The following is a 21,727-nucleotide window of genomic DNA, read 5'->3' on the forward strand; positions in this document are numbered from 1 at the left end:
TGTGTAGATACAGGCACTTTTAACCTGGTCAAGAAGTTCAGGGATCAATGGTAACGGATATCTGTTCTTAATCGTAATCTGGTTCAGGGCACGGTAATCTATGCATGTTCTTAGGTCTCCCTCTTTTTTTGGCACGAAGAACAAAGCTGAAGAGGCTGGGGACTTCGAGGGACGGATAAATCCATTAGCCAGGTACTGATCCAAATACTGCCTTAGGTGAAGATTTTCAGGTTCTGTGAGGGCATAAATTCGACTGCATGGAGGAGTGGATCCTGGAACCAAGTCTATCTGGCAGTCGTATGATCTGTGAGGAGGCAGTGAATTAGCTTGATCTTTCCGAAAGACATCCTGAAATTCCCGGTATTCAGGAGGCAGGTGAGGACTCTCAGAAGCAGTTGCAGCTAGCTTCGTGGGGGGCTGTGGGAAGCAGGTAGGTGCGCATTCTGGAAACCGGATTGTCTTTGCTCGCCAATTAATTTGAGGATTGTGTTTTTCCAGCCAAGGGATTCCCAGGATAACTTGAAACTGTGGAGCCTTGATCACGTCAAACACGATTTTCTCTTGATGTCCGTCTTGGCTTACCAACGTCACTTCCATGGTGGTGTGAGTAACTGGTCCGGAAGCTATTTCCGTACCATCCACGGTGGTGATGACGTCTTTCACCGACTTAGGACAAAGAGACAGATTCATCCTGGCGGCCAATTCACAGTCCACGTAATTGCCGATTGCGCCACTATCAATGTATGCTTTAATGGCATGCATACGATTGGGTTGTTCCGGACTCACGAGGACCATGGGCATGGTAAAATGCGAGGTCAAAGAACTGGTTTTTACGCTCGGCAAGCGGACCTCTACACTTGTCGGGCGAGGTCGTTTTCCGACTCAGAACCTTTGGCACCCTTATCAGAAGCTCCTACTGTCTTCTTCTTTGGTTTCACTGGGCAATCTTGGAGAAAATGCCCTGAGTTCCCGCAATAGAGGCACAATTGTAGTTGTCTTCTCCTTTCTCTTTCCTTTTGGGTTAGAGGTCCTTTCACCACCCCAATCTGCATGGGTTCCACGGTATCATTTCCTTTAACGGAGCTCTGTGGTCTTGAAAAAACTCGATTTTCAAACCTGGAACGATCGGCTTTTCGATTTTGTATTCTATGATCTAATTGCACCACCAGATCAATGTATTCGGAACAGTCTTGTGGTGGATTCACCACCTGGGCCAGAACGTCTTTAAGTTCTCCACGAAGGCCTCTATAGAAAAGGGTGATTCTCTTATCCTCAGGCCATCCGGTTTCAACCACTAGTCTGTTAAATGATGCAATGTAGGCCAGAAGATCTTGATTGCCCTGTCGTAGTGAAAGAAGTTCATTGTCCAGAGCCTGTCCCTGAGAATGCCTTGCGAACAATCTTTCCATACTAGCTTGGAAGTCCTGGAAATTATAAAGGATAGGATTATCCTGAGTCACTAAAGGAATAGACCAATCTGCGGCGCTGCCACTAAGATATGAGAGCACAAAGGCTACCTTAGCCTGGTCTGTTGGAAAAGCGGCAGGTCTACACAGAAAGTGCAAACGACATTGATTGATGAACACAGCAAACCTTTTCGGATCACCTGAAAAGCGTTCGGGCGGAGCCAAAGGTACATTTCCTGGTAGATTAATTTGCACCGGATTAGAGGAAGCCGTTGGGGCATGGCTTCCACCAGGGGTAGGCAGAGGAGTCTGTCCCGCTTGGGCTTGTAACAATTGTCTAGCCAAGTCGTCTGTTCGCTCCTTAGAAACCACTAGCTCTCTCCTTAGGGCATTTGTTTCCTGGCGTGCTGCGTGTACTTCTGCTCTCAACTCCCCGAGCAACTGGGCCAATTGGTCTATGTCTGAAGTCTCCATTGCGCCTGGGCGGGAAGTGTTTGGGAGGCTTCGCGTTCTGTAACGCTCACCTGGTTCCCCCGGAGGCGCTGGTCTTGGGCTGGGCGCTGCAAACGTCTTCAACGTTAGGCGTAGGGTTCGTTTGGCTCCCGGAGTTGGCCCCTTCCTCACCGAAAGCTTGACCTGCAGAGTGAGGTGTCTGCAAGTGGAAAATCAAGGTATTAGTGGCTGGAAGGATGGGAGAAGTTCCTAGCCCCTCTCTCCCTTTCTCCCCGTAGTACTCAGATGATTGTTGTGCTCACTTTGTGCTCACCTTAAGTAAGTGAGCTCTCCATCCTGCGTCTTGTGCAGGGGCGCTGGGTCCAGTTACTTCACTGGATGTGAGTTCCGCCTCTTGATTGCAGAGGGTAGGTGAGAGCGATGCCGCCGTTTGCTGCACGAGCGTGACTTGTAAGTATTAAAGTTCTCTTTAGATTGCTCTCTTTAAATGTCTTTTTCCTTATGTATATGTTTTTTGCCTTTAGGATGCTGTCGATGCCAAAGATGATGCTCTCCCGGATTCGTGGCAGAGAGCGTAACAAGAAGATGGTGAATTCGAAGGCACGTAAGTAGGAAGACTGCTTTAGGGCCGTAGAATGCACCTTAGTGTCCCCTTTTGTTTTTACAGGTGCCGGAATGCAGCGCGAACAAGGTTGGAGCAAGCGCTACACAGGTAAGCAGTATTGTAACTGAGCGTTACTAACCAATGTTCTTTGTCTTAGCAGGCCCGATGCCGGATGCAGAATGCAGAAAAGAAAACGACTTGGATGCTGCCGATGGATCGGGTGAGTTGAAGCGCTAACTTTGCCCTTGTCTAACCTGTGCCTTTTGTTTTGCAGATTGAAGATTGGTTCCCAGCAGGTAATTTTCGTGACTACAGGATCCGGAGCTGAAGATTCGCTGGAGCTGACACGGTGAGCGTCCTGCTGCAGATGCAGAATAACGCGAAGCATGTGGTACCAATCGGGTGTGGTTTAAATAGCCCATAGGAGTACTTAGGTGTCTTCTTCCACAGCAGCCGCGCCCAGGTAAAAGAGTTCCTGCTTCAGTGATCCAGGGAGTGGTGCCTGCCCCACCCAGAAAGAAAAGTAGTTCCTGTTAGAAGAGAGTAAAGCGTCATCTGGCTGGTAAGTAAGCAGCATGGTCTGCTTCAGGTAGGTTCACCCAAGCACGTTTACACTTGATATGAGCCCGGCGCTTCCTGTGCCGGGACGGGTCCTTACTATGAGCCTGACACCACCGGTGCCAGGACAAGGTCCAAAAGGTCCCTATTGGGACTTGCTGGTGCCGATAAGGCATGTTATGAGCCTGTTTCCAAGGATGTTGGGTAGGTCCTGACTCCTTGAAAGCAGTGGTCATGACACCACTTTAACATTTGCATAAGGGCGCTCACATTCATCATCTTCATTATCCACATCATCAACTGCATTAATGGTATCAGCGATGGTGTTAACAATAACATTTTCCACTGGAAGTTCATTCTCATCATCAGAAGACTTCTGTCCCTCATCCTCAGTAACATAGAGGACTTTTTCTTGAGTGTGTTGATCCAAAATGGAATGTTCTCTTACAGTATGACATACCTCCATTCCAGGCTACATTGAATAGATAGGGCTGTATTCTTTCCATGGTAATACTTGCTTTCCATTGTTATTGAACATAACATTTAACTTGCATATATTTCTATATCTTGAACCTACATCTTAATTGACATATATATATATATATATATGCCTCATAAAAGCTACACCATAACAGGGTGAGACATGGTATGCCTTCCTTATACCTTTTCCCCATCCTACTACGTAGGATACTTAGAAGCTCTACCCCCCTTTACAACACAAACACTTTCTTACACTGTGACAAACAACAGACTAAAACCAGACCCGTTTAACTGACATGTCCCAACACAATGGTCAGGCAAAGTCAGGCCATTGCCACTAATCACACACACCTGACTGCCCCTTCCCTTCCCCACAGGGATAAAAGACAGAGCACAAGAACATACTTTGGAGCAAGGCAGAACGCACAAGGACGCAGCTATTCCCGACTGGCAGTTCAAACGGAGAAGAAAGGCGGCGAGACCTGAAAGGAGGACGAGGAAGGACTTGCCCATGTCCTTTTCAACTTAGCCATGCAAAACCTCTGAAAGGACAATCATAAGACTGGGAAGTCCAGCTGAAGTGTGGTGACAGGTGTCAATGGCACACAAGACCCTCCCGCGTTGATAGCGAAAGCGGGGAGCAGCGCAGGCTACCGTGGTGCTGTCCTTGACTCCCGAAATCAGAAACTGAAGCAAATTCAGAGAAGCCGGTGAGTCAAACAAAAGTAATAATAAACCAAACTGTGCGGGGCCCAAGCAGCAACACTGTGTGAACAAAGAACTTGTGTTTATGAACTTTAGAGAAAACCCAGTAAAGGTCCAGATACAGAGTGGTCCGGCGCTATGTGGGCGCCCATTCGAAGGACTCTGGCTGGGACCTTTTTGTGTTGAAACTACAAATACCAAGAGGCATTGGGAAAGGCTGGCGTGAGGTGTCAAGCTGGTCATACAAGGGTTAAGCAAAACCCCTTGTACACTCGAAAGTCATTGACACGTGGAGAAGGCAAGTGAATTGTGTTAATAGAATTGTGTTCGAATGGGTATGTGAACCCGACGGAGGAGGGATTCCAGGAGAAAACTGAGGGAAGTAAATCCTGCATTGTGATAAAGCAAAGTGAACTGTGATATTGGCAAACGTGAACCCGGCTGAAGGATGCCTGCGAATTGGGGTAAACAGTGCTACCCCGTGAACATTGTGTTGACAAGAGTGAACTTGTCCACAGTGAATGACTGTTTAAAAATACATTGAGATTCTTGAATGTTATGTTTGAATGAAAGGCCGTAGTGAACTCGAAGGAGAGAGGCTAACACAAAGAGGGATCGAAGCATGGTTGAGGGAGATCCAAAGGCGAAGAGTAATCACCCAACGTGAAGATTTACTAAAATAGCTTTTGTTTTTGTTGTTTATGGCTCATCGGGTCCTCTGAGGCAAGAGACTGTGTGAAAGAGACTTGCCCACAGAAGGCTCTAATAATTTGGAAACAAACGTTAAGCTCATGCTGGAGAAGCCCAGCAGTGTGCTGTGCTGAAGAGTCCCGCCTTGTCCAGTGCTAAAAAAGTGGGGAAGGGAGACTCCGGCTATACCATCCTGACTTATCATTTTGAGAACAATTTCTTTTCTTGTGAACACTGTCCCACACTCTTTTGTAGCAGAGCGGTAAGGATTGGAAATAGTTTTTATTTTTTAGCATAGGCCCTTTTTCTTTGATTAAGACACCACTAGGACAGTATTATTATTATTTGATGGTCGTAGCTTGCTCCCATCTTAGATTTAGGTTTAGATTAGGTGTTTATCTCACCCATTTGTACAGTTTAATAAACACCCTTGAACTGTGATCACTTGTGTCTGTCTTATCTTGATACCATGCCTTCCCCCTACACCCAACCCACCCCCCCCCATTTCCTACATGAACACTGAGCCGAGGTAGAGGAGAGCTAAGAGCAAATATGCCTATACATTGCATTGGACATGTCGCACTAATACTGTCAGGCCATGTCAGCCACTTGACCGTGATTGCCTGCACCTGAGGCCTATTAACACTCCCCACACGGTTAAAAAATAGATCTGTAATGGCAAGAATCCCACATTTGCAAATTAGGAAATGCCTCATCATTTGATGAGTACCTTTCTGAGTGGAAGATGGTTAAACAAAAAGCTATATGTTGTGGCTGAACTTTTGAGCAAAGGAGCATAAAGATAACAAAGCTAGCAATAGCTGGCAAATGACGTGAAAACGTATGCATTAGATACCAATACCTGGCCAATGCTGTAAGCTTATCGATTCTCTTTACGTTATAGCACATCCTCAAATATACTGTGAGTTCTGAGTAATGTCATGGAAATACCATGCATATGTGATGGCTCATCATAAAGCATTGGAATGGAAACAAACCCTTTTTTTTAAAACTCTATTATATTGATCATCAGTAGTCAACTGCCATGTGAGAGTTGTTTCTAGTCCATTACCGAGTATGAAACAGTTGTCTTCTTTCACACACAGTTCTTCTGTGAATGTTGTGGGTTGATTTCTTCAGTTCACACACTTTGGCTTGTGGCTCGGTTCACACATTCAACTTTACATTGTTTTGTGGACACATTGTTACATGTACTATGGTTCTCAGAATTCAGTGTCATGCCTCTCTTTCTCTCACAATGTCTACCTCTACAGTCCGCTGTTTCGCACAGTCTCTTCTCTAGGTGGACGCAAACACCTGCACAGGCCTTATTGGTACTGATGCCGGTGTGTATGAATGATGGCAAGAAAACATTGCTCAACATTTCTGGGAACCATATCTACAGACCATTAATATTGCCACTAATAGAGAAAAGAATCAGTCTCTAAGTCAATCTGCCAAGCTCATTTTACCACAGTTGGCCACTGAGCACAAACATATTCTGTGCATTCTGTTGGATTGTTCAAAGAGACGTTTTCTGCATGATAGAATAGCTGTTGTACTGACAATAAATGTATTGGTTATTAAGAGATCGTGTTGCACTTTGCATGCCCACTTTTAAAGCATTCTCAGTAAATTAGCACTCTCTAGAAAATGGGTGGCAAATCAGGTAGCACAGTTGAAACCACTGATCCATGCCCTTGTTCCACACTTCCGTCCTGTGCTGCGTCTCGGGTACTTTGCCTTCCTGCCATCCCTGACTCTGCTCTGCCTCTCAGATCACCTCTCCGGTCCTGCCCACTGCACCTGTGGGCTGTGCAGCCCACTGCTTCCCCACCAACTAGCTAGTTGTCTGATTGGCTCACAACTCGCCCCCACCTGAAGTACACTGCCAATGAAAAATAGAAATGGAAGATTGGCTTTTTACTTTAAAGTACTGTAGTTGGTCTTTACCCACACATCAAGAGTGCTTCACTTTTTATTTTTAATCACTGTTAGCACCTGAGGGCTTATCCCTGGAATGCTAATAGTAATAATACACACCTTGGCAAGCTGCATCAGCAATTATTGGCACCGACTTCTCTCAGGCCTATAACTTGGACCCCAAGTTGTTACTGGTCAATCCATCCTGTCCCCGTGGGTAGCATTACTTAAATGTACATTTACTTTTGTTCAGAAGATGGAACTAGGTATTTAGTGCACAGAACCTTTGATTTTGCGAGAACTGGGGTGGGTCTTTTCCAGAAACTGGTACAGAGGCAAGATGTAAGACGTGCAGCAGAACAAGAACCAGATCCTGATGGATGCCATACCACCTGCAGTCCATCGTGGATGAAGAAAACTGGCTATGGGTAAGCACTACTGCCTATGAGTGCTAATGTTAATTGGGAGCGCCTGCTCCATTCCAAGATGGCAACCTGATTTAACTCAGCCTTGCCTGTGTTGCCTTGAACACCCGACCTCCCTCTGCATGCCCTGGGTTGGCTCCCGTCGATACAAAATGCCCCTATTACTGGGCGCCGGCAGGCGACGCCAGCCCCCATGCAAGGGCCACTTTTAAGGCCATCAATCTCTGTCTGGCTCTGTCTGGCTCTGTCCGGCATTGGATGGTGTCCAATTAATATTATAACATACTCATGAAACGTTACCCCTATAACTACCCAATCATCATCAACAGTCCTCTACATAAAACAGAAGCCCCATCATTCTCCACCAGTAACTGCACTCGCCAAGTAAGTCTCTGCTCACCCTGCTAAATATTGTCTTTACTAAATGGCACCAGGATTCCAAAGACTCCCACCCTCTGCCTGACGAGGTGTGGCTCTTTCTTTCAGACCGCTTATAGCCGCTCTACACTCAGACCTACTTCAACTGCTGTATTTCGCATCTCGCAGACACCCCGATCTGCATATGGTCCTAACAAGCTTCTTGTTGTCATTCACAATGATTTTGTGCTGCTCATCTTCCCTGTTTCATCGGGTGCTAATCCCGCTCCAGTAGTCAGTGCATATCCAATTATGCCTCCTCAACCATTGCGGTCATCCATATCTGCCCCGCAATTGACTTAGTGACCTTTGCTTCTAGCCCTTTGTCCCGCTCTCGGAGCGTTGCTCATTACTTGCTATTATTGACCTACTCGGTCTTGTCCCTGCTTATTTGACGAAGCCCACCGCACCATGAGGAACGACTTTTGCAATGCGATGAACCCACCTGACTTTCCTTGCTTACTTGATGAAGCCCTCCGCAACATGAGTCACGGCTTCCTGCAATGTAACGGACCTTGTCTGATTTGTCCCTGTCTAGTTGATGAAGCCCCTTGTACCATGAGGCGCAGCTTTTGCAATGTGATGAACCCACTTGACTTTCCCTGTTGTATTTGTTGAAGCCCCCTGTAACATGAGGCGCAGTGTCTTGCAATATAATGAACCCACCTGACTTTTCCCTGTTTACTTGATAAAGTCCCCGCAACATGTGGCGCAGCTTCTGGCAATGTGATGGACCTTACCTAATTTGTCCCTCTCTAGTTGATGAAGCCCCCCGTACCATGAGGAGCAACTTTTACAATGCTTCAACCTAATACCTGCCACTTAACTTGGTTGTCCACTGCAATATCAGGATGTATCCCATGTAACTAACTTCTCAATCTCTTGTCAACCTGCCAGTAACCATGTTGTACCTAACTGACTACCCAAATAACACAGTCAGGTACTGTCTGTAACCCAGTACCTGTGCAAACAACCATTGTAACCAATCCACTTAAGCAAAAGCGCCCTAGATGTCTCTGGGTTATGTGCGCTATATAAATGACAAAATAAATAAATAAGCATTACCAGCCTAAGTCAAGAGTCATAGTGAAAGCATACATACTATATTAGCATTTGCAGGAACAACAGCAGCAGTGCCCTAAATCAGTTCAGAGAAACAACAGCACTGCACATATACAGGAATGATGAGAGGAGCAGAGGGTCAAGCTAGCAAGGATGGCGTAGTACTACAAAAAAGTAAACAGAGGCGAGATGCTGTCTTGCAAATGGTCACGTAAAAAGGTAATGGTAACTACATAAGGATTTTGTCCATCATGCTCAGGCATTGTAAGGAACACAGTACTTAAAAACGGGACAGTCCTGCTAAATATGGGACGGCCCACCACCCTAGGCAGAGTCCCAGACACAGATGGATGAGAAACGTTACGTGCCACTCTGGCTGTTTCATCTTCTGTGAGATGGCTCTTAAGAGTCAGAGAATGCCCAGCATGGTGCGCAGCTTACACTGTGCCAAGTAAACCAAAAAGGATGATTGAACATACCTCTCTCAACTCGCCCTCATTTGGAATATTCCCCTATTGGGCTCATTTTCACCCTCATCGCAAGCCCCTAGTCATAGAGTTCAGTGTCTACGAACTCCCAGCAAACATTCCCCATCCTTCAAAAAACAGTTTACCCCTTTGATTTCAATGGGTTCACTCTCCAAAAACAACTGCGATCACCCGTCAACAACATCAGGACAAGAGGCCTCATGATCAGCTGCTTCTCAAACGGAAAGCAATATCATGCTTAATAATAAGAAAAACTGCAGGTGCGTTTGTCCTTTTTTTCGCAACATTTTTAGATGTACTGCTTGATTACCCTGTAAATGTTGCTATAATACAACTATTTGTTTAAGATGTCATAAACAGCAATCCTTTTTGGACAGGCACCCTGCTCTAAATTAAACAGTTTTTTTGATTTAGCATATGGGAGAGGGGACATAAATTCACCACTGTGTACGACTTTTAAATAATGTACTGTTTGTTTGGGGATTCATACAGTAAACACCAATTGTTTGTTTCTAGATTCACATTTACCCACTTACTGTGCTTGACTGCTTAATAGTGAGGAGTTGTGGGCTGGGTGATGTGGCTGAGATTCATGCAAAGCAGTCACTTGTGCAAAGCCTTTGTTATGTAGAACTTGACGGCTAAGATTAACACCTCTCTGCCTGGTATCCATGGCGATGGGAGTTCCTCTGCAAAGAAGAAGGTGTGACTGGCACACAGGTCAAGGACAGGAAGGGGGAAGGGGCACACTGAGTGTAATTCTCAGCTCTCAGGTTAGGCACTTTGCTACTTCAGAAAATATATGTTAAAGTCTGTTAATTTACAAGGCCACGTTTTTGGGGCAATGGTCTATTTTTTAAACCTACACCTAAGCCCGAGTACATTTCTGAATGATTTTTAAGCAGGGACCCTAAAAAGCACATGCTTCAGGGAAACGGCTTTAGGATACTAGGTTGAAGCAGTGTACATAGAAGGGCCCTTAAAAGCCATTTGATTCTTGCTTGTCAGAACAAAAATGCAAAAACAAAATACTCAAAGCATTTTTCTATGCATTGTGTCATTAGGAAGGATAATGTTTCAGCGAAAAGTAGCGATACATTGGTAGTGCAATGTTCATGTGTACTCTTAGCGCTGGAATGTAGTGCTGCTGTAAGTATGGAATAGCAGCAGTCGCATAGTGATCTGTACGGCTGAACATAAGAAAAAAACAGGATGCACATCACCAGGACTGACATGGTTTATGGAGTTCAAGCAATGGAATAAACAAGGGTGCTGTGGTCCAGACAAGGCTGTGTTTACAACATGGAACAAGGTTATGCTCAATCAGTCAAGTGCTCGTTTTAGGCAATAGTGTACAACCTGAAATCACAGATACGATTCCTGCATGGGTGACACAGACTTTTATCCATTTGCTGTGAATACATGAATTATCTTTAGATCGGGTTACAATAACAGCTCATATTACGTAGTATAGAAATACAACACATCAGAATGAAATGCTATATCAAAATCTGATATTATTAATAGCACAGTACAGAAGTAACGGTGAAGGATGCACATGAGAAATGTTCTTAGGCAGAGCTGCGGGCACCAAGGAATAAAGTAAACGGTTTGGACAGACTTTAGAACTGCGGTACACTAGCTGAACTGTCTGTGAATCCCACAACTCAGTGTTTAGAATCAAACAAATGTATGCTGGACTTTTGAGGGGTGGGATTAGGGAGGTATGCGGTGAGGCAGGAGACTAGTACCAGGGATGTCATGGTGACAGGTAGATGTTAGTCAACCTTGGTGAAATGCATTTCAGGCAGTCATCATATCACAACCACATTAGTTCTGTTTTAAGTTTTTTTTAGCTTTCATGGGACAACACTTTTCAGAAGGCCTGATATTTTCTTTTTGTCATAGTACCTGCATTTCTAATAGGGGTTTATAATAAAGTGTTGTATTGTTGATAGCACTTCTCCATAGCCATGCCATACTTTAAAGGAACAGCACAAGGACTTATCATCAGATCCTCTGTACTTTTAGGCGGCTCTACCAGCATTTTTCAGAAGGGCTGAATTACATTTGAATGGCCAGTACTAGGTATGATGCTGGAAATGCATCAGAGGGACAGGGCCTCTGAATCCTTGTCCTTTACTGCTTTTTATCGTGTGTTCTGTCATGTTTTCTGCCCAGGAGTCCATGTGGGACTCCTGGCAGTGCAGCTCTCTCTTTTGGTTTGGTGAACAGACCCCTGGGATACCCTTATGGCACCCATGGGTAGGGGTACAACCCTGTACCCCTAGTGTATGTTTTTGGGCACCTGTGGGTGGCCCACAGAGCAGGGTATGGGCTGGTGGCAGCTCCATGCTGAATTTGACAGGTGTTCTGGGTGTCCTCCATTTTGGGATACCCAGGCCCTGCCATTGGGATCAGTTGATTCCTGATAGGAAACAAGATGGCCCCTGTGGCCTCTTGCTCTCTATTGCCTGTTACCTTGTTTTCCCAAAGTCCTGGGAAGCCCTGTCCCTTCCCCCTGACTGGCTGTTGGGTGGAAGTTCCATATATGGTGTTGTTGTGAAGGCCCAGCTAGACTGACTGGAGCCTTCCCAGTGACTGTATGTTGTGGGTACCTCCTGTGGGTGGGACCTGGGTGAATGGAGTGTGTGACCAATATACACTCCTTGTTGTGGTTGTCTGGTTTCTGGCATGAGAGACAAAGACTGAGACAGCCCTGCCCGAAACTGGCCTGAATGCAGTGTGTAGTGTTGAATGGCTGGGTACTTGTCCCAATCCACATTCCTTGTTGTGAGTGTCTGAAAGGGAGGAGTGTGGCCTGAATGCACTGTGTGCCTGATTGGCTGACTGACTGCATGAATGCCCTTCTGTTTGATTGGCTGCTGAGTGTGTGCCAGCAGTGTGGATGAGAGACGGAATAGTATATCTGGGGACCTCTCACCACTGGTAGGAGGTTCAGGGAACGTTCAGAAGCATTCAGAAGCGTTCTGGAGCTGAGTCTCCACTCTAAGAGTAACTGGAACTGCTGATCCTCGACGTCCAGCTGGAAGAAGAAGACTTGCTGTGGCATTTGCTTCGACCGATCCGAAGGCTGCCGAAATGGTCGAAGACTGACCCGAGAGAGGATCTGGTAAGGCGCCCTCTTCCCGTGCTCCGAGGGACCATCGAGCACCGCTCCATCTTCGCCGAAGCGCCCTGGAAGACAGACCCTCGAAAGGCTGCCGACCCAAGACGGGACCGCCGAGGAGATCGAAGTGAAGCACCCGGACATCGCCGCCGTCGAAGTCCATTGCCGTCGACCAGGGTTCGCAGGTTTGTGTAACCGCTGGAGGCCCGTCGAAGTTCTGTTGCCCAGCCGTGGGAACCACTTGACGCCGTGCCGCCGACGACCGGAGCCGTCCGCTCCTTTGCCTAAGAACATTCGAATCGAAGGACTCCCTCGTCCGCACCGTCGACCGCTTTATCCTGCCGGAGAAAGTCGAGGACGACCAACGTGCCGAGGAGAAACCTGCCGGTGGGTTTCCCGCCACCCGAAGACCACAAAGACTCGAACGACTCGACACCCTTGCTGGGCCTCCGTCTCCACAATCTTTGCGGTCCAGAACTATTGTCACCGAGGTGCCCCGCACGCCTCTGCCTTGCAGGACGCCGACGCTCCGACGCTGACGAGCACCGCTCGGACGAAGCTGCCGCCTCATCGACGCCGGTCTACCCTGTTTGTCGACGGACGTTCGACGCCCCGTGTCTCCCGCTTGAAAGGGAAGGCATTCAAGAAGGGCTGTCGATTCCCCGTCGCCGAACACCGAGTTCCTCGACGCTTCTCGGCGCCTCTCGACGATCCGTGACTCCCGCTTGAAAGGGGGTCGCTCAAGAAGGATCTGTCGACGCCTCTTCGAAGAACTCGACTCCACCAGGTACATTGGGGGAGTAAAAGCATTATAGGAGGGAATAAGACTTGCAGAACAATATATGGACTGGGCTTGTGCTATATCTTTATTTTACAGGTTGCCCAGGTGGGGGGATCTCCACACAGAACTGTGTCTAGTGGTAGGGGCCAGTATTCGGCCTATTGCTCAACCATCTTATTTTCTCTCCTCTCTCTATTGCTGGTTTCACTCTATTGATCTGTGTGACATTGTTACAGTATTGTTGATGCACTTTAATGAGATCTAATACAAAGGGTGGTACCACTTTAGAATTGTATATATTTGCCATTGTTGATTTTCCTAAGTACAAAGTGAGTTATTATGATAAGTGTACATAACCTTGAATATTGATTATATAAAGACTGTGTTCTAAACAATACAGTGTGTGGACATTCCTTTGTGGGGGCTTGGGGACTACACTGTACTTAAGAACCAGCCTGCATCACCTCCTGAGAAGCTAGGCCTTGATTGCTCGTCCATTGCTACCGTACTAGAGAATCTTGGCTGGGGTCCTCTGTGCCTCTCTTCTACCATATAGAGAGCAGAAGTACAGACACCCCCCACCGGTCTTCTTCACACTAGGAAACTGTGGTAAAAGGGTTGGTGAGTGCGTCAGTGACAGAGCTGTGTGAATGCCAGCAGTGGAGTAAAGGTTGCAACACAAAAAAAGAGATCCTATTTATTTATTTATTTATTGTGCATTTATTAGGTGCTTATTCAACAAGCAAATTGTGTTTTGAAGCGCTCCGATGGCATGGGAGGGAACATGGGATTGAAACAATATATACAATGGAGGAAAAAGACGAACCTTCTGGGCCTTGTGAGTATTCAGAGCATGCAAGTACAGAGAGAGAAGAGGGGGGGGAGCGCGTTGGTAGGTGCGGGGTGGTAGGTGTTGGAATGTCGTGCTCGTGGTTGAGCAGCAGATGTAAGTGCCAGGTACAGTAAGTGCTAGGAAGCATTCAGCTGCTGGAAGTGGGTAAGTGCCGGCCTATATTGGTGTAGGCCAGTGAATACTGAGGCAAGTGCTGTGTGTAGTCAGAAGATGAGGCGATTGGGTGTGGGAGGCAAGGGCCCCGAGGACTCATAAGGGCCCTGGACACCAATTGTAGCAACTGTGAAGTTAGAGAGAAGAGAGGAAGGGGAAGAGGAAGAGAAAAGGAAAGTCTTGAGGAGCATCCGGAATTTGAGGAGGTCCGGCTCAAGACAAAGAGGAAGGCTGTTCCACAGGCGGGAGTGTGCTGAAGCAAGAGATCGGCCTCCGGCCCACTGTTTAGCGAACTGCTTCACACACAGAGAGTTGGTACCAGGGGAGCGTAGCAGTCTAGATGGAGAATATTTCGTAATAGCAAGATGCAGATACCGTGGTCCCGGGCCCCAGACATCCTTGTGGATGATGCAGATGGATTTGAATTTAGTTTGTGCAGCAACCGGGAGCCAATCAAAGATTTTCAGGGCAGAAGAGATGCAATCCCTGGGCTTGAGGCCAAGGATAAGTCTTGCTGCCCTATTCTGGTTTAGCTGCAGGGGTCGTAGAGAGGAAGAAAATAGATTCAAGAGTAGGCTGTTGCAGTAGTCAAGCCTAGAGGGAACCAGAGCTCTTGTAAAATTGAGCTTCTGAGGGAAAGTGAGAAAAGGGAGAATTCCTTTGAGGTGGAAGAGTTGAAAGTTCGACTGGTTGTCAATGGATTTGAGGCAGGAAGGAGAGAGGGGTGATGAAGATGACGCCAAGGTTTTTGGCTTCGGATGAAGGAGGGGGGGGGAGAGCCCATACAGGATGCCCAGAGTGAGAGGAAGAAAGAGCGAGCAGGGGTCCTAAGAGGAAGGATCTCAGTCTTGCTGGCATTGAGGCAGAGATGCTTGGAAGAGCATCAGGACTGGATGGCAGATGGCAGTCTGAGATGATGGAAGGAGCAAGAGTGTCAGCATGAAGTTTGAAAAAGAGTTGAGTGAACAAATTGGCAGAGTGAAAAAAGCATCAGTGGCTATTTCATCAATCAATCAATATTATTGTGAAACAAATTCAAACATTCTTATTAAATATGTATGGTTACTAAAAAGTGGAGAAAAGGTTGCACTTGAGGTGCACATCAGAATGGAAGTATTGCAAATATATGTGTATGTGCTCACAATATCTCTGAATATTTGCATCAGATGCCCAGGTACTTGTGCCTTTTGCTAGGTATTGATATTGTTTGTCCTATTACTCATGCCAGGTGTTGTAGTATATATATTTATTTTAATTTTTATATCGCGCCGCAGGCCTCAGAGCACACACAAAACAGGGGCAAGACACACAACATGCAAAGTCAAGCCAGGAGAGAGATGGGCAGACAGAGACTTATATAAAATTACTCCCGTCATTTGACAGATGTTTTCATGATATAACCAGGTAGCGACATCTGTTTTCTGGTTTTTGCTATAAAATCATATTGAATAATCGATTCCTATGATGTCCGAGAGAGGTATAGAGGAGGAGGAGGCCACTACAGAGCCGCAAATGGGGCCTGGTGGGGTTGGTACCACTGGTGCAAGTGGTGCAGTCCAGGGGCAGGAGGCAGCACAGGTTGCCGCGGAGGTGCCTGTGCAGGTCTCTATCCCTGACACTGTGTCTGCATCACCATGCACCAGCAGGGATGCCCCATCCCAGGCCCGTCCGCAGGTAGGGGGGAAGTCCACATCCTCTACCTGCGGACGAGGGGACCCCTGACTGAATGGAGACCGTCCTGATTGGTGTCGCATTGCGCACACGTGTCATTCGTGATGACGTGCGTGCTTCCTGTGGGGACCACACACATCATCACGAAGAGGTGTGTCCCAACGTGACCCAGTTGGGAGGGGCCATGGTCGGGGGTTTCCTCCATGTGTCGGCCAGTCTTGCGGCCCTCTCCTCCTCTGTGCACACTATATGCCAGTCATTCTCCCTGCCGTCTTCCTGCCCAGATACCACCAGGGCCCCCTGTGCATCTGCCCCAACCAACGCAGCCAGCCAGGTGGAGATCCCATCCCTGCCGCAGTCAGTAGTCTGAGGACCAGCAGTGGTGGCCACCCCACCAACTTGACCCCAGCGGATGGAGAATGTGCCGGCATCATCGGGCAGCGCATGTGCACGACGGCACCGGGGGATTCCATCAGCCCGGATGCCGTTGTGGTGGCGGAGGCAGTTGCGTCAGAGGCAGCAGCAGGCTCATCGTGGGAGGCATCATGGCTCCGGGCCATCAACACCCCGGGGGCAGGCATCGGCCGAGGGGCAGGAGGACCCCTGACTGGGAGTGTCTTCCGTGTGGCAGCGGCTGGCACGGCAAATAGATGCGGAGTGACAGCGGGCAGAGAGGGCACGGCTCAGGATGGTCAGGGCGGAGAACTCCATGCACCGGGCTTTGAGGCGGGCGGAGGGCCTCGTGGAAACTCGCAGGGAGTTGAGGGATTCCATGGCTGCATCCCTGCGAGACCTCGAGTCCAGGGAACAGGCCCACCTCCGGAACATCGACATGGAGTTCAATGATGCTCTGGCCCGGAACATCAAACAGTGAGCCGTGGGACTAGCCCGCCGCCTTTGTAAATAGTTATGTAGTTGTAGTTGTTTATTTTTTTTTCCCTTTGGGGCGCATGGACTATGCCCCGCCTTTTTGTTAATAGTTATTCATTAGGTAGGTTTTTTGTTAGGTTTCCTTTGGATTGTTAGGCACATGGACCCTTGATTTTTACATTGTATATAGTTATGGACCTGATTTTACATATTTTTGTTTACCATGGAGGAATGGTTTTGTCTTTATATTGACTTTGGATTTAGTGTTATGGACGGACACTTTGGAGGCATTTTTGTTTGCATTTTATTCATTTCACCATTAATAATTTTTCCTTGATTTCGGACATCCTTTTATTTATCATTTTATTCTTGTGTAATTTTGTTTCATTCATTTATTTTTGTATATAATACATTTAAATGGTTTACTTCATTTGTGTGGTCTTCTCTCATTGGTTTCGTGCATGTCACAATGTGGGTTTTCTCAGTCATGTGTCGCCATTGTGTGGGTCTGATGGACTTGTACTCATGCGCATACTGGTTATTTGGGATCTATCGTGACATGGGAATTTAAATTTGGAGTGGATGGAATGCTTGGTTGGGTGTTTGGACTGGGGTGGCATGGGGTGGGATTTAGGTGGCCATAAGGGCCATGGATCTGGATAGTGATGACATGTTGGGTGGGGGACATAAGTCCGGGCCAGCTGGCAGGTGCCCGTCACTGGGGGTGGGTGGGGGACATGAGTCAGGGCCTGCTGGCAGGTGCCTGTCACTGGGGGTGGGTGGGGGACATGAGTCGGGGCCTGCTGGCAGGTGCCCGTCACTGGGGGTGGGTGGGGGACATGAGTCGGGGCCTGCTGGCAGGTGCCAGCCAATTTGGGTGGGTTTTCGGGGGACATGAGTCGGGGCCTGCTGGCAGGTGCCTGTCACTGGGGGTGGGTGGGGGACATGAGTCGGGGCCTGCTGGCAGGTGCCCATCAATGGTGGGTGTGTGGGAAGCTTGGGGACATGAGTCGGGCCTGCTGGCAGGTGCCTCGTCAATGGTGGGTGGGTGGATGGGTGGGGGACATGAGTCGGGGCCTGCTGGCAGGTGCCCGTCACTGGAGTTGGGGGACATGAGTCGGGGCCTGCTGGCAGGTGCCCGTCAATGGTGGGTGGGTGAGTGGGTGGGGGACATGAGTCGGGGCTCACAAGTGCGCTCACAAGTGCATGGTGCCATGTGGGCTGCCTGCAGGGCATGGTGAGGGTTGTAGGGTAGTCCCCTGTGGTGTGGGCTGCCTGCAGGGCATGGTGAGGGTTGTAGGGTAGTCCCCTGTGGTGTGGGCTGCCTGCAGGGCATGGGGAGGGGGTAAGGCCACACCTGGGAGGGGCCAAAATGCAGAATCGCGTGTAAAACTTCCCACGTACCCCCGAAATACACGTACCCCGCTAACACAAGACCTATCACGTGTGAAACTCCCTGTGCACCCCTGAAATACACGTACACCGCTCGCACAAGGCCTATCGCATGTGAAACTTCCCGCGCACCCCCGAAATACACATACCCCACTCGCACAAGGCCTATCGCCTGTGAAACTTTGCGCGCACCCCCTCAATACATGTACCCCGCTCATACAAGGCCTATCGCATGTGAAACTCCCCGCGCACCCCCGAAATACATGTACCCCGCTCGCACAAGGCCTGTCGCGTGTGAAACTTCCTGCGCACCCCCGAAATACACGCAGGCACCCCAGCCACCCTGGGCATGTCCCACAGGCAGCCCACTCACCCTCCCCATGCCCCGCAGGCAGGCCATCCACCCTGGGCATGCCCCACAGGCAGCCCACACCACAGGGGGTGCTTTTCCTATGCAACTTACGTGGCGCGAGCTGGGTACGTGTATTCGGAGGGTTGCGCAAGTACATTTTCACGCATTTTGTCTGCCGTGAGCGGGGTACGCGTAGTATTTTCACGCGATTACAGTGTAGCGGCCCTGTAAGCTCGTGCATGGCCCTTTGCGCTGCATTGGGGATTTCAATGGCTTTTCATTGCGCAATGGGCGTTCTTGGGGGCGTAACTAGCGCTGCGGGATGTTCGCTGCGCCAGCGCTGAAAATGGCTTGGAAATTCCATGAATATGCGGTGTGCCAGAATGCTGTTTAGCGCACACGGCTGGCGCACGCTGGCGCACGCTCCTTATCTGCGCTGCTCGCGTGCGCTGCCTCTGCACTGAAATCTATGAATTACCCCCTTAGTATTTATAGGAATGTATCCCAACCCCCATCTTGACAACACTAATGTTTTTTGAAATACATACTTTGTTCTCACAGGTTTCGCAAGTCTGCCAAAATTGCCATGTAAAAGGAACTATGAAGTTCCTCCTTTACATAACACTTCCAATACATTGCACCATGTCACATGTGGCACTGGCCCTAGTACTCCCCTTTCTCTGTCAGAGTATACTCGGCAAATGTTGCTCATGCACACATTCGGATAGCCCACCGCAAATCATCATCCCATGTGTAGCATAAACAGGTGGGCTGCTCTACTGTGCAGCTGCTACCCTGCAATGTCTTTCCATAATACACAAGTGCACAAACACAATTGCAAACTATGCATCCACACTTAACAGTAATCTGGCCTTGTGTGACGAAAGGTAAATGTATTTTTTGCATGCAGAAAGGAGTTTGCACATGTGCAATTGCATTTGTATTAGTACAAATGACTTTTTACTGCATTTGCACAAGCAAAAATGCAGTTGTGCATGCACAGTCATACTGGTCTAGAAACTTGGCTGTGCATGCGCCTGGATGGACGCAGATGGAAGCACTGACGTCATACCTGCCCCAGACTAGGACACATGAACTGTAAAACCCTATCTGCAGGGAAGAGGCGGAGCCACAGACAGATTGTGTATGCTCTTGGGAATCCTGCATCGGAGACTCGTCACCTCCTATAATCTCAGGGAACCGAGCAAGTAGGACCTTTGCAGACGTGGACTGTCCAGAGTAGTGACACGCACATATCTGCAGTTTTGCCACGTGTAGATTCCAAACTACAGGCAGCGTCAGCTTGAATCCAGAACCCCACAACCCTAACAGCCACAGCACAGGCAGCATTGCAAGATGGTCACTTGTCTTCTTTGTGGAGGGTGTGTCATTTCCAAACGGCGACCACTCTGTCGGTGGCAAAGAGGTGGGAGCATCAGAGGTGCTGCAGCACCCGAGGTAACAGGTCCTGGGGGGACCTGTGCGGTCTGATGAAAATAATGCTGCCACAACACATTACACAGGGGGCAGACAGACTGGTGGCAGCTGTAGCACATACACATTCCTTTTTGAGTTGTCTGGATCTGTAACAGAACAGATGTATGCGGCAGCTGAGCTCACCTGGTCGTCGCAGAAGCACTGGCAGGGGCGGCCTGTGCTTCATCTGTACCTGCAAACCCACTAACCCGCACGGGCAGCATCATGAAGGCAGCGAACCACCCAGGCTGGCTCATGGATGGATGATCATGATGTTCCTTGTTCCCGTTTAAGGTATGTTTCCATCACCAGTTCCCCCAAAAAAGAGGCCCTATGCTCCCCTGAGGTCTACCGGGGAACCAGGGAAAGTCCTGGTGTCCCGGTGGGCCAATCCAGGCCTGTATCTGCCTTAGAGGATAAGCATCGACTAAAGGTCCCTCTTTTATGTATAAACCCAATGTCAGTCAGCAGCTATAACACAGTCAGAAAGGTTAGGTCTTGTGGTTTGTCTAAGTTAAGATCCAGCCTGAAATTAGCAGAGCGCCAACGCTTTACCATATGCACTATTAATCATTTTATTGATAGATGAAGTATAACAATCTCAACGGGTCTACTCATGACATTCAATCATGTAGATGCAGCTCTTCGCAGTAGGCACATTAACCCACTGAGCACCTGCACTTGTACATGATAGTGAAAAGTATGTGGACACATTATGTGCACTGGAAAATCATCAAACCTATATTCTAAGAGAGGATAGTGACATCCTAAATGTTCTGATGTTCGGATAACAGGCTGCACATGCACATGGGCTGTGTACATGTAACAATGCACATGTTCTCTGCACAGAACCACATGCACATTTTATCAGTTCTCTTAATAAAGTCTCATTCTTTATCCCTTATGCACTCTCAGGTCCTCTCTAGACATGCAATACATTGGTAACAAAGTTTCCAGTGCTGGAGACCTGGTGCAGTCCACAGCAACCTTAAATCCTCAAAATACTAGGCTTGGAGGAATTCATATCACATGCCAGATGACATCACAAGAAAGAGCATCACAAAACCTTTTCACACTAAAAATGTCATAGGATGCGATATTGCTTTTATTTTGGCCCCCTTGATGACATCACATTAAGTGCCAGCAGTTATATAAACTAAAACTATAATTTGTGTAATATTCATAAGCTGAGAAAATATGTTATTTTTTTTTACTAACATATAATAATGTGGGTGACGATTTGATAAATTAGTGGCACACCCAGCAGAGCCATCAGGCAGAAATTGCATGCATCAAGCGAAACAATCTGGAAATGTTCTGGGCTCCTTAAAAGAGTAATACTCGGGAGCGCTGCTATCAGTCATGGCAGCACAGTTTTAGATTACATCAAAACTTAGGCGCACCTCAAAAGTGCTTTCTTTCCTGAAATTTGGCAGAACGCTGGCAGGCTTGCAAATGATTGAACTAGGGCTCTGACTGCAGTAAGCTTTCCCCTCCTCCACACCAGTAAAGAATCAATGAAAAGGGTGTGGTAATTAGGTGCTAAATTCCTCTGAGCCCAGAAGCATCTCAATGACAATAGCTCTTCCCCGGCTGGCAGTGACCGCTCCCTAGAAAACACGACATGAATAGCAGGGCAGAGAGTGCATGCAACATGAACTTGGAAATCCAGCACGTTTACAAATGTGAAATACAGAAAGAGTTTGTGTTTAATTTAACAAATGAACATTATTAAAAAGCTGCACTGCATTTTTTAAAGTTAATTCACACTTTTAAAAGAATGGGGGACAGCAGCCGGTTGCTGTATTACCTTTTGCTGTTCGCTCAGGAGTACCAAA

Source organism: Ambystoma mexicanum, chromosome 1q, assembly GCF_040938575.1.
Source record: "Ambystoma mexicanum isolate Mex_15411 chromosome 1q, UKY_AmexF1_1, whole genome shotgun sequence".
Lineage (NCBI taxonomy): Eukaryota > Metazoa > Chordata > Amphibia > Caudata > Ambystomatidae > Ambystoma > Ambystoma mexicanum.